Source organism: Microtus ochrogaster, chromosome 10, assembly GCF_000317375.1.
Source record: "Microtus ochrogaster isolate Prairie Vole_2 chromosome 10, MicOch1.0, whole genome shotgun sequence".
NCBI classification, from domain to species: domain Eukaryota; kingdom Metazoa; phylum Chordata; class Mammalia; order Rodentia; family Cricetidae; genus Microtus; species Microtus ochrogaster.
This window is the reverse complement of record NC_022016.1, coordinates 51,791,827-51,804,657: the sequence shown is the minus strand read 5'-3', so window position 1 is coordinate 51,804,657 and position 12,831 is coordinate 51,791,827. Positions and strand designations below refer to the sequence as shown.

At 55.1% G+C, this 12,831-nt stretch overlaps 1 protein-coding gene across 2 annotated transcripts in view; it reads left to right on the top strand.

Moving 5' to 3' along the window:
• The first annotated feature begins 6,432 nt into the window (after positions 1-6,432).
• Ahdc1 (AT-hook DNA binding motif containing 1) overlaps positions 6,433-12,831 on the top strand; it is a 65,419-nt gene continuing 59,020 nt past the window's right edge. Inside the window, exons 1-2 of one of the 2 annotated variants that reach the window (XM_005353110.2) lie at positions 6,433-6,786; positions 7,022-7,116. The gene's annotated coding sequence lies outside the window, so the exon portion shown is untranslated. Of the gene's footprint in view, positions 6,787-7,018; positions 7,117-12,831 lie in introns of both variants that reach the window. The other variant, XM_005353111.2, reaches the window with a different exon arrangement.

Here is a 12,831-nt window from a genome sequence, read left to right as displayed (position 1 = left end):
GAGTGCTGGGATTAAAGGTGTGTGCCACCACCGCCCGGCCCACCTGTTTTTTTGTGTTATTTTGTTTGTAGCTTTTGATGGGTTTAGTTCTCTTTGGTGTTGCTGTTTTTGAGATACACATGATCTATGTAGTCCAGGCTGGCCTTGAACTCAAAAATCCTCCCTTGCTGATTCTCAAATGCTGGAATTACAGGCAGCTGCCACCCTGTTTGGCCAATTTGCATTCATTTGGTGTTTTCTCCATTAGGCTGGTCTTATCCAGGAAGCATGACAGCAAACAATTTCAACACACGGCAGCAAGGCCAGTGTCGATGCCCTGGGAGATTTCTTGGAACATGCGAAATAAATTGGCCTGATGGAGTAACAGGAGAATAAGGCAATTCTGGTAGAAAGAATAACATGTGCAAAGGCCCAGAGGTGTGGCAGAGGGAGGCTCACTCTGACAAACGCAAATCATTACAGATGAGAAGGTGAGGGTGTAGATGCACCCCGCAGAAGGATGGCAGATCAGAAGACCTGAACAAAATCACCTGGGCGGTCGGGGCACATTAGAGGAGCCCTTCCTGAGACCCACTGCCCCAGACTGGGCTGGAGGACCCCTCTGCCCACTCCTGTAGGTGCTTCCCTGGTACAGCTGGGAAACCTCCCTCTCTCTATCCCACCCACCCCACGCACATGGCCAGGATGGCCCTGCATGTGATGCTTGCCCCCCACCTAGTGGGAACTCTGAGAACTACATCAAAAAATGATTTTTGCGAGGTGGGATGGTGGGGTGCCAGGTCCCAGTTCCCATTCTCAAGGTACACAAAGTTTAGCGGTAACAGGGTTCAGAGGACAGATAGAGAAAATGACATCTAGGCTGTGTTGGCAAACAGGGGAGGATCCACACTCAGCTGGGCAGGAATTTTTCTTTTCCTTTTTTCCAAGACAGGCTTTCACTATGCAGGCTTGTCCCAGAACTCACTATGTAGACCAGGATAGCCTCGAACCCACGGACATCCACCTTCCTCTGACTCATGAATGCTGGGATTAAAGGTGTGTGTCACTATGCTAGGCTTGGGCAGGACCTTTTCAGTTGAGAGAAGTAAGCAAAACCAGCCAGATGGAGTGCTTTATGTCCAGCACTCTGAGACAGAGACAAGCCGCTCTCTGTGAGTTCAAGGCCAACCTGGAACTACAAAAGCTACATAGTGAGACCATCTAAAACCACCAATCAAACAAAACCCAAAGTCAAAGAACTGGGGCTGGAGATATGGCTCTGCTGTTAAAAGCACTGGCTGCTCTTCCGGAGGACCACGGTTCAATTCCCGGCACCCACACGGTGGCTCACAAGCATGTCTTATTCCAGATCTGGTGCTCTCCTCTGACTTTCTGGTCACTAGGCATGCACACGGTACACACATAGACAGGCGACTCATACACATTAAATTTTTTGAAACGCAGGTGAAAAGTGGGGGGTGACTAGGAATGGCGATGCAGTCTGGCACTTGAGGATTGTGAATTTGAGGTGAACATGAGCGACATATGGAGAGACCTTGTTTCATATACGAAGAGATTAGAGAAGAAAGGGAGTGGGGAGGGGTAGCCTGCTGCAGCAAGCCTGCCATTTCAGCCCCTGGGAGGCGGAGGCAGGAGAATTGAGAATTCAAGATCCTCCACAGCTACACCGTGAGTTAGTTTCAGGTCTGTCTGGGCTATTTGAAACCCTGTATCAAAGTATCCCATTCAAAAACATTTCTTATTCTTTTTTTATTTTATTTTATTTTATTTTATTTTTGGTTTTTCGAGACAGGGTTTCTCTGTAGCTTTGGTGCCTGTCCTGGAACTAGCTCTTGTAGACTAGGCTGGCCTCGAACTCACAGAGATCCGCCTGCCTCTGCCTCCCGAGTGCTGGGATTAAAGGTGTGTGCCACCACTGCCCGGCTCTTATTCTTTTTTAAAGAAGCAAGAGACAGAATTAAGTGAACCCAGAGGCAGGATATCAAAACTGCTGGGAAGAATATTGCCTACATTAGGCAGGGTTGACTGGAGGGGAGCTCCACTCTCCAGGGTTAGCAGCTAGAAAGGAAGACGGTGAGTTAGCTAGGTTCTGGTCAACCTGACACTTGGCTGGGATTCTAACCCTCGGGTGACAGGAAGCCAAAGAAGAGTTTTGTGGCTTTTTATTTTATGTGTGTAGGGGCTGGAGAGATGGCTCAGCAGTTAAGAGCATTGCCTGCTCTTTCAAAGGTCCTGAGTTCAATTCCCAGCAACCACATGGTGGCTCACAGCCATCTGTAATGGGGTCTGGTGCCCTCTTCTAGCCTGCAGGCATAAACAGAGAGAGAACATTGTATACATAATAAATAAATTTAAAAAAAATTATTTTATGTGTGTATTTGAATGTGTACACATACACGCAGTGTCTGTGAATGCCAAAGGCATGCCACCCCCTGGAGGTGAAGTCACAGATGGTGGTGGACTGCCCAAGGTGAGTGGATGCTAGGAATCAAACTCTCGTCCTCAGAAGAACAACTGTAAATCTAGAAGGCATTCCCCTAACCCCCTGTTTTGTTTCGTTTTTGAAACAGGGTCTCATACTACAGGTCCGGTTAGCTTGGAACTATGTAGTCCAGGTTAACCTCAGATTCACCTCCAACCTCCTGAGTGCTGGGGTACAGGCATAAACCACTGTGTTGAGCCCCTGGAGGGTTTTGAGCATGGGAGTAAACAAGGCCAAATCCACTTTTCAGAAGAAAACCCCTGGTGACCTGTGTGAGGTTGACAGGAGAGGAGGCAAGAGGATACCCATTGTGAACACACAGCACCACACTAGGTCACACTCATAGAACAACAGCTCTGACCAGGCCTGTGACCCCAGCATATGATAAACTAGATAATACCTGCAGACTTATCAGTGGTGTCCCAGGCTAAGCACTCACAGACAGCAGCGTGCTGACCGCTGACCTACAGTCAGAGAGATAACTGAAAGCACACCAAGGACAGACATTTACCCCTAGACATGGAGAGAGCCAGGACCTTGCACACCCTGATGGGCACAGGAATTTACACACATGCAGTGTAGCTGTCAAGGGCCCTACCCTGCCCCCCTCTGTCTTCTCCAGGTCCCTCACCACCTCTGGCAGGAACAAAGCTGACCTTTGCCCTGTGGCCTCTGGCCTCTCCTCCCACACCCCCTGCCCCAGAGGGAGGAGCTGTTTGAAGTCTGGGCTGCAGCTGGGGTTTCCTGTTGCCTGGAGGAATGTGGGAGGACTTACACCGGGGAGGGGAGAGGGCTGGGCTCAGAAGGAGGGCTAATGGGGGGCCTGGGGGCCTGAGTCTCCACTTTGAGGGTGGCTTCCTGCTCCCCTGATCTCCTGGGCCCCATCCAAAGGAGGAGGAAAGTGGGGACCTAACGGCTCCAGTCCAATGGGCCTCTTGTTCTTGGATCTGCTGTTCAGTGGCTCAGGAAAGTTCAGGAGAGCTTGTTAGGTTTCAGTTTCTTCTTGTATGGACTAGGCTGAATTACTCTCTTGCAATCCAGATCTCCACTGGAGAAACCCAAGAACCTCTGTACTCAGAGAGAGGGCACACACCCCTTCTTCCCTTTCCATAAATCCCAGGGACTTGACAATCATTGCCATTCTTTTATGACTCAATAGTCTCTCCTATACCTTTACAGTTTTCAAATCATGTTTTTTTTTTTTAAACAGAGAGTCTCTTGTAGTCCAGGTCAGCCTTGTATATCTATATCTGTTTAGCTGAAGATGACCTTGAACTTCTGATCTTCCGGCTCCCACCTCCCCTGTGCTGGGATTATAGGCATATTCCATTATTCCCAGTGTAGTTTGCAAACCACTTTGACTTCTAGATGTTAGGTTACTCTCAACCTATTTTACTCATGGAGAACCTGAGCCTCCGACAAGAAGACATAACAACAGCAAGATCAGGTGTGCCTGGGTCCCAGTTTACAGGGCCTCTACAACCTCAGATCCCCACAGCTTTATCTGGACTTTCAGCAATATTTTTTGGGGATCGAATATACCAGGTTTTCATCTGTTGAAACAAACGTGGTTGGAGGAAGCTGAGCCCAGAAAGAGATGAAGACTCTTGGAGACAGCTCTTTTCAGTTTGACGCAGTTTACTGACGCAGATATGTAGATTGGACACTAGGTGGCAGCAGCATCCCACAGAATATTTCATGTGTGGCGTTTGGGGAACCCCCAACATACTTTGGAGAGGCTTCATTTAATAAAAAAAAAAGAAGAAGAAGAAGAAAAAAGAAGGAGAGAGAGAGAGAGAGAGAGAGAGAGAGAGAGAGAGAGAGAGAGAGAGAGAGAGAGAGAGAGAGAGAGAGAGAGAGAGAGAGAATGTCCCCAAATTTCAGTAAGACTGCTGTGCTAGTTATCTGCAACACTTTGGGGCCACCACTACACCCCCACAGGCAGCCCCTAAAGCAGCTTGCAGTGCAAGGGGCATACTTGGAAAATTCTGCCTAACTTCTGTTTCCTTTTCACTACCCAACTGGCATTCTTTCTCCATCCTTCCATGCTTTTCCCGAACTCTGAACTCCAATTAGTCCCTTCTTTGCCGGGGCTGTCTGCCTCCTGTGTTACTCCACCCCATCCTTTCTCTAAACTCACCTCCAACAGTATAGAGCCTCAGGGTGGTAAGGGTGCGTGAGGAATTAAAGGTTGGGGGACCTGGACTTCTCTCACTCTCTTCAGTGTCAAAGTCTACACTGGGGGGGGGCAACTACGGCAAGACCCCCAAAATGTCATAATCAATTCCCAGGGTTACTCTGTAAGAGAAACTGCCCCTAGACAGAGGCCTCGCCAGCAGGTCGCAAGACACCACATCAGTAGGCATTCTCTTTGGAACCTTTCAACTCTCCTATTGTCTTCTGGAAAATTTCCATTTGTTCCGTGGGAGGGGTTTGGGGGGAGTAGAGGAATGGGGAAGGTGGTGGGAATGTGCTGTGCTTAGTTTAGCATTATGTCACCATCTACTTTGGATACATGTTGACTAGCTATTATCCTGAAGGACTGAAGAAGGCATCAGAAACAGGTGGACCAAGGAGTAAGGGCATTGCCAGAGAAGCTTTGGACAAGAGGCAAGATGGACTAAGCCAGCAGCCACTGGGGAAAGGAATGTCGGACACAGCCATGAAGTCGGGATCAGCTCTGGACCAGTCAGTAGAGACGTAGCAGAGCAGTGATCATGCATCCATTATTCATCTACTTCTGCAAACCTCAGCTAACACTTGTCTACCGAAGTGCCAAGGGAGGACACACAGACACAAGGGAAAGGTCAGCCACAAAGGGGGATATATATAGGGAATCACTACTCTCCGTCGCTGCCCAAAGGTTAAGTATGTGAGCTTTGGAATTAGGCAGACCCTGGATCCACCACTTTCTAATCGAGACACCTGGGCTTCAGAACTCCTGTATCTACCATTGAAATAAGGGCTCCTAGGGTTGTTGCGAGGCTCAACGGCTCCGTGGTGCCCGGGTGCTCAGGAAATGGCAGCCGCAGCAATTCTCCTTTCAGGGCTGTCCAACCATCTCCCTGGGGTAACAAAGCCTTTCTCAGCGGCGCACATTCCCATCTGTGGGGTAGACAAGGCAGGGGGCCTGAGCCAGGGGCTGGAGAACAGATGTGACCTGAAGAGGAGGTAGGTGAAAGTGCTGAGCCCAACCCCCACGCCGCAGCAGGAGCTAGAGAACTGTTGAATTCCGCTTACAAACACTTGCTCAAATTCCGGAGGGGGCATGGTATCTAAGAGTTGTCCAGGATTTTTGCGTTCTTGCCGCTCTTGGACGACAACAAAATGTAGGAGCTGGAGGAATTAAATCCAGGGCTGAGTTTGAAGGGAAGGGCCACTAAGCGTGGAGGAGGTTTGGCGTTTCCAGAACGGCTTTCTCGCCAGAAGCCTCTACTGATAGGAAAAACGTTCCCAAATTGAGAGTGTGGGTCCTCTCTTTTCTTCACGGCCCCTCTCAACGTGTTTGGGACACCCCAGAAAGTCGCAGCCCTCTTGGCTCATCCTCTGATGCCCTATTCCACTCATTCCATTCTCAGACCCCGCCCCTGCGCTACCACCCGCAACCTCGGCGCAGCTAGAGCCCGGGGTAGGGGCCTCGGAACGCCGGGAATGTTCCTAACCCTTAAGGAGGATCAACAGTCCTAGATAAACCGGGACTCGTTCTGGCAAGGAAGACTCAGGCACAAGGTCCGCTTCGGGCCGCGCCGTCGGAGCAGCGGGAGCGGCCCCGCCCGCCCAGCGCGCGGAGCGGCTGAGCGGGGACTACAAGTCCCGGCGTGCCCTGCGCGCGCTCCCCCCTGGGGTTCCGGATGGTGAGCAGCGAAGGTAAGGCGAGCTCGCAGAGGCAGCGGCGGCGGCGGTGGAGACGGAGAGAAGCAGGCAGGCAGGCAGGGCGAGGGCGAGAGACGGAGGGAGGGAGCGAGCGAGGCAGACCAGACAGACAGACAGGCGGGCGGGCGGGCAGAGCGAGCCACCCGCCAGGCTGCGCTCAGCCCTGCTCGCAGCGGAGAGAGCAGAAGGCAAGAGGAGGGAGGGGAGGAGGGAGGAGGGAGGGAGAGAGGGAATCCAGCTACCACCACCCAAAGCCAGCGTCTGCTTTCTGTCCTCATTTCCTTTTCCCACCCAGCTCGGAGAGCAGAGAAAGGCAGAGAGAGAGAGAGAGAAATAGAGACAGGCAGACAAACAGACAGACAGACAGAGCGGGAGGGAGGAGGGCGGCGGAGGAGGAGCAGGAGGACTACGCGGGGCGCCTTCCCTCCCAGGTTTGCAATTGGGGGGGTTGGGGGCGGGGGTGTCCAGGGCTGTGAGAGTGTGTGCGCGGCTGGGGGAGCGAGTGGGGCGCAGATAGCGAAGGAGTGATCGTGGTGGGGGGGCGCCGCGGGAGCGGGGGGCCGTGTCCAGCAGAGTTAGCGGCGGAGAATGTGAGCCGAGGCGCGAGCCATGCTGTCAGCGACGGCAGGCGGCTCAGGGCTCCTCTACGACTCCTCTTCCCAGCAGCCGGGCGCCCGCGTCGCTGCCGCTGGCGGAAGATAGACGCCCCCCGAAACCCCTCGCCTGGCTCGGACCCACGGAGCCGGCAGCCCAGCACTCCGGTAAGTAGCGCCTCCTGCCCAGCTCTAGACGCCGCTGGGGACCGGCCGGCCAGGCTCTTTTGTGCAGCGCACTGAGGGGGGGCCCAGCGCCCCCAGTCCGGTCCGCCGGACCCCGTGGCTGCGGTGCCCGCGGTGCGGTCGGTCTTTGTTTCCACCGGGGCCCGCGGCTCGGCTGGGCTCGGCTCGAAGCCTGGCAGGCAGCGCCGGGAAGGGGGAGGGGGAGGTGGACGGGGAGGGGGGGGCGGGGAGGGGGGGTTCTCGGGTTTCCTGGCCGCCCCGCGGCTCCCCCGGCTCGGGGGCGAGGTGCGCGCCCAGCGCTGCCGCGCACCCCCTCCTCCTTCCCCCTCCCTCCGCCTTTGGATTTAAAACTGCAATTTGCTCTCCAGCTTGCTGAGAATGTGGGGGGGTGGGATGTAGGGGGACCGTGGGAGCGGAGAACAAGGCTGGATTTTAGGATAGACGCTGGGAAAAGGGGAGACTGCGGAGGGAGGCGCCCCTCCCCTCCAGCCCCCAAATCCCAAGGTTCCGCTGGCGCTCTGGGAGTTGAGGGGCGGGGACCTAATGACCCAGAGGGGGTGTGGGGCGGAGGAGGGATTTGGGGGCGGCCTGGCCAGAGGGGTTGGGCCGCGTGCCCGGTTACCTGGCGAACAAAGTCGGCTCACTTTTGCATAAATAAATAAATAATAGTCTATCAATACGTTTCCTCTAGGGCTCTGATTGAATCGGCCCCCTCTTCCCCAGGGGGTGGGGTGCTGAGTGACAGCTGTCAGCCCCCTAGGTCGGGAGCTGGGGTGAGCTGCTGAATCTCTGCTTTCTGGCTGAGGGCGCCTTCCCCGGCTGGGTCTGGGTCCCCGGGCAGAGCCAGAGGGGCAGGGGGCTGGCTCTGAGTCTAGGAAATAACCTTGTTTCCTGTTCTACAGGAAAAGGGACAGCAACCCAGAGTTTGGGGGCTGGGGATGAGAACTGATGGGAGCTGGGGGGAGGTTCCCCAGCAGCCTGACCCCCCAGCCTCCTGCCAGGCAAAGGGGCCAGCTGAGGGAGGAAGGATGTGGGCCTTGCTGGCCGGAGGCGGGAGCTGGGGCTGTCCCTGAGGCGGGCAGCGGGCACAGATCGCACAGAGCAGGAGGAGGGAGAGAAGCGGGGGCGGGAATTCTCTACCGCAGACCCTAGGGGCCAGGGCCAGATGTGGAGGGGTGGGGAGTCTCCCCTCCCTCCCAGCTTGGGGGCCCTGGGGCTGGGCTGGGAGGGGCTGAGCCTGGTGCCCTCGGTTCTGCACCAGTGCCTGACTGGCAGGGCCAGCTGAATTTGGGCCCAGGCGTCACCCTGGGAGGCAGGGCTGGGCTGCACCAGCCTGGTCCCTGAGCACAAGGAGGGACCCTTGGGGGGCCTGTGCCTGTCTGGCTGGGCAGGCGTTTCCCGCTGGACCAGTTGGTGTCAGGCGGGACTTGGCCCCAGCTCCCTGGGCTGAGCTCAGGGTGTGAGGACAAGCTTTGCCTCCGGGTCAGGGTGGCCACATTCTGTCCGCTCTTGCTGTTGCCGCTGGCAGGGAAGGGGCATGAGCCCAGGCCTGGGCAGAGTCCTGCCAGGGGCATTTGGGGTGTTTCTATTGTTGACTTGTTCCTGTTCAGCGTGGCCCGGTGTGTATGGCTGTGTGAGCCAGGGCTGTAAGTGAAAGATTACCAGTCTGTCCACCCGCCTCCCAGCATGGGAGGAGCAGGCAGGCTCGGCTGTGGTGGTCAGCTCTGGAGGGACCCTCGAGGCAGCGCATGCAGGCCACTTGTTATCTCCTTCCTTTGAGCAGACGTATGTTTATTTTTATAGTAATGGAAAATCAAACTGGATAGTAAGTTGAATTCATTTTCCCCCGTGTCAATAGTTGGAGCAACCCCCAGAGACTGGTGAACTTCTGGCCCCAGAGCTGCCACCCTTCAAGGGTGGCAATGACTAGTGAGGGTATGAGCTTTGGGAGTCCGTGGGCATCAACCCAAACCAGTGACTCATCTCCTACTTGGTCTGGCATTGGAGCAGGTGCCCAGGTAGGGCAGACATTACCCCCTCCCCAGGCATCCCCAGGGTGCAGTTTGACCATTCAGTCACCTCCCTGGCCAGTGCCTAAGTTGTGCCTAAGTCCTCAGGGGACATTCCCCTGGTGGGCTTTCTTCCCCGCCTGGGCTCCAGGCCCACGTGCTGATATTTATTTTCTGTACTAAAATCCATTTTTAATGCCGTTACTTTTGAAATAATATAGAGAGAAACAAATGTGATGTGTTTAAGTTGCCCTCTGTGAGTTTTTAATGTGATCTATGGCTGAGGTACTGATGGAAAGAGCGGCTGGGCTTGGAGAAGTCTGTTGTCAGAGGGAAAGAGAGTTTGCTGTTATTATGGTTGTTGGGTTGGGGGGGGTCTGGAACAAGGTTGTGGGGTCAGGGAGCCCCCGACACCCCCGGGTAATGTGGGTGAGCAGTTTAGTTTCTCCGTTTTAATGTGTGAGGCTTCCAGGATTATATCATATTGTTCCCCAGCCCAACTGATGGGGCCTTTGGTGATGGGGGGGCAACACTCCCCCCCCCCCCCCGTGTGCATAGATATTGGCAGGAAGAAGACTCTTGCTTGCTGAGTTAAATAGAGGGATACAGTAGGGAGGTTACGGTTGGATTCTGGAAGAAGTTAAGGGGTGGGGGCTCCACCTGATTGTGACTTGGGGGCAGACTCTGGTGGAAGACAGTTGGGGTGGGTGCCCTGGTAGACCCCCAGAGGAGCATCAGTCTGAAGCATGCCTCTGTTCCCCATTAGACAGGGCTTTCTAGCAAACCTTGATTTTGGTTATTTCCTCTCCTTGCTCGGTCCCAACCCCAGGTCTACTTCTGTGCTTGTGTGTGTGTGTGTGCAAGTGTGCTTGTGTGTGTGTGTGTGCGTGCTCGCATGTGTGTGTATGAGAGGGGGGTGGGGGGAGTTTGAGCAAGCTCCATGTCTTCTGCCAGACTCCCAAGACCAGGGGGTGCCATGCCTGTGTACCAGATGCCCTGGCCCTTCTGGTCTGGCTGGGTGAGGTCAAGCAGATGCACTATTATGGGATGGAGCCAAGCTCTGTCTCTGACGGCTGGGATCTCTTGGGACACAGAGAAGGGGCAAAGCTTAAGTGTGGTGGAGCTGGGGACTGCTGGTTAAAGCAAGGGTGATATGGTTGCTAATGCCAGCAGATGGGCCCCCCCAGGGAGACAGAGTGGGGTGGGGGAGGAGACCCAGACAGCCACATGCTGCTGGAGAGGGAAAGATAGAGGCCATAGCCAATGAAGAGAGTGAGAGAGAAAATAGGCAAGGAATGCCGGGATCTGGCGGCTCTGTGGTGGCCCCAGGAACCTCAGAGGGCCTAGGCATGTCCCATTTACTGTCTAGATGGAGCCAGACTCAGGCACTGAGTGAGGGCTTCGGGCCATGATTGAGTGCTAGGGTTGTTTTTTGGTGGAAAGATAAGAACAAATGTCTCTGGGAAGTGGGGGGGACAGGTGGGGTAAAGAAAAGGGAAGAATCCCACAGGATGGGGGGGTGGTTCCCAGGGGTCTGGACTTTGCTTCCAGTCAGGGCAGCTTTTCCTCTCTGTCCTTCTCAGGTGTCTGGGAACCAAGCTAAGTTCTTGGAACCTGTGGGCGGGGCCTGGACTCAGTGGAACACTCCACAGGTTGGCAGGTACCCTGTGATAGGAGACACCCATGTTATAAAAGTGGGGGACATTAGCACCCCAAAGGCATGTGTCATCATCCATTGGCATCCCCTCCTTTCCCACTTGACAGAGGGGAGCCACTTGCCCAGGGTCATGGATAACTGTGGCAACTCAGCGGCTGTGTGCTACCTCACTGTATCTGGAGAAGTAGATCAGCAGCAGGGGGCCTCGTCGACACAGAGGGGGGCTGGAGCCTGGGGAGAAGAGCAAGCAGGCACCCTTGTGGCCAGAGCCCCCTCAGGGGAGGGGGAGGCACTGCTGCCAGGAGAGTGAGGGAGGGAGGGGAAACAGTGAGTCAGGCTTCCAAGAGCTGAGTATGTGAGAGCCAGAGCTTGGAGCAGAGGGCAGGGAGGGCTGCTCTGAAGGGGGAGAGGGAGAGAGCCCAGCCAGGGGCAAGGAGAGCTGTGGAGGGAGGCAGCCAGCCCCTGGCCCCAGCCCAGTGGCACTGCAGGGTGCAGCCAGTATGGACTTTGCCTGAGGTGGGTCAGGAAGGAGCTGAGCATCTCTTTCTCTGATCAGTCTCATTGGCTCTGACCCCAGGGTCCCAAGAGGATGATAGTGTCTTCCCATCCATTCCTCTTGCTCCTCGTTTTCTCTGTCAACTGTGGGACTTGAACTCTGAGCTATTGGAGGAGGGAGTGAGCGCAGCAGCCTGGAAGAATGTTGGGAGGTGCGGTCTGCAGATGTAGTCGGGGTGCTGGGGCACTGTTGGAGCCTGCTGGGAATGCAAGGTAGGCAGCAGATCTCTGGGTGTGTGCCACTGCAGTAAGGTCTAGCATGTGGGCAGTGTCACTAAGATCCTGTGTCTGGATGTGTATATGTTGTGGTTGCTTCCGGTTTGCCAGTGGTGAGCGGTGGATAAGTGGCTTTGTGTCTCTCAGGATGGTCAGTGCCTAGACTGCCCCAGGGTTCACACATGACCCCAACCACCCTCTGCTTGTTTCTGGGGAGATACTGGTGTGACTTCCCCTTACCCCATATCCCTGTGGGTAGTAGACAGGAGGTAGAAACGGCCTCATGGAGCTGACAGGAACTGCCAGTATAGCCCCTAGTGCCTGGAGTTGGGAGGGGTCCCCAGAGACTGCCTGGGAAGGAGGAGGGAAAGAGCCCCTCCTGCCCAGCTGACAGGAAGCCCTGGCTCTCAACCCCTCCTTCCCTTCAGGCCTAGCCTTCCCCTCTCCCAGGATTCCTGTGTCTCTCCCATTGGCTAGGCCATAAGGAAGGTGGGCACTCAGGAGCCCTCTCCTACAGGGCCTGACTTTGGGGAGAATAGTGAAGTTGGGGTAAAGGGAGATCCCTGCTAAGCCATGTATGAACTCAGCTGCAGATCAAGCCCTGCTCTCAGGCTCCTTTGCTCTGGGGTCCTTGGCCTGGAAGCCTAGGGGAGGGGCTGCTTGTTTCTGCAGCTGCCTGGCCCAGATGCTACTGAAGCCAGAAGCTGCAGGTCTCAACCCCCCTCCCATCCTGAGCCAGGAGAGGCCTTTGCTGACCTAGAGGAGGTTAAGAGAGAGAGAGAGAGAGAGAGAGAGAGAGAGAGAGAGAGAGAGAGAGTGGGTCCCTTTAGAAGGACTAGCACAGACAGATGGGTGGTAGAACAGATGGACAGGGACACCCACGCACAGACAGACCGAGAGAGACGGACAGATGGACTGGGACAGGGAGAGATGGACAGACAGAGGTGCTGACAGAGAGAGGAGTCAGAAAGATGGAAAGACTGAAGAGACACAGGGTAAGCGAAAAGATGGGGAGAGACTGAGAAACAGGAAGAGATAAAGCAATGGGGAAACCCTGGAGGTGGGGGGAGAGGAGAGACACACACACACCGAGAGACTGACTGACTGACTGACTGGAGGCTACAAACCACAAACAGGAATTTGATGAGAATCTGGAAGGTGTTTTCTGCCTCCTCCCTCCCCAAACCCCCAGGCCAGCCAGCCAAGTCCATTCCTTCCACCCCCGGCTCAGTTTCCAGCTGCTAAAAGAGGTCAGAGAGA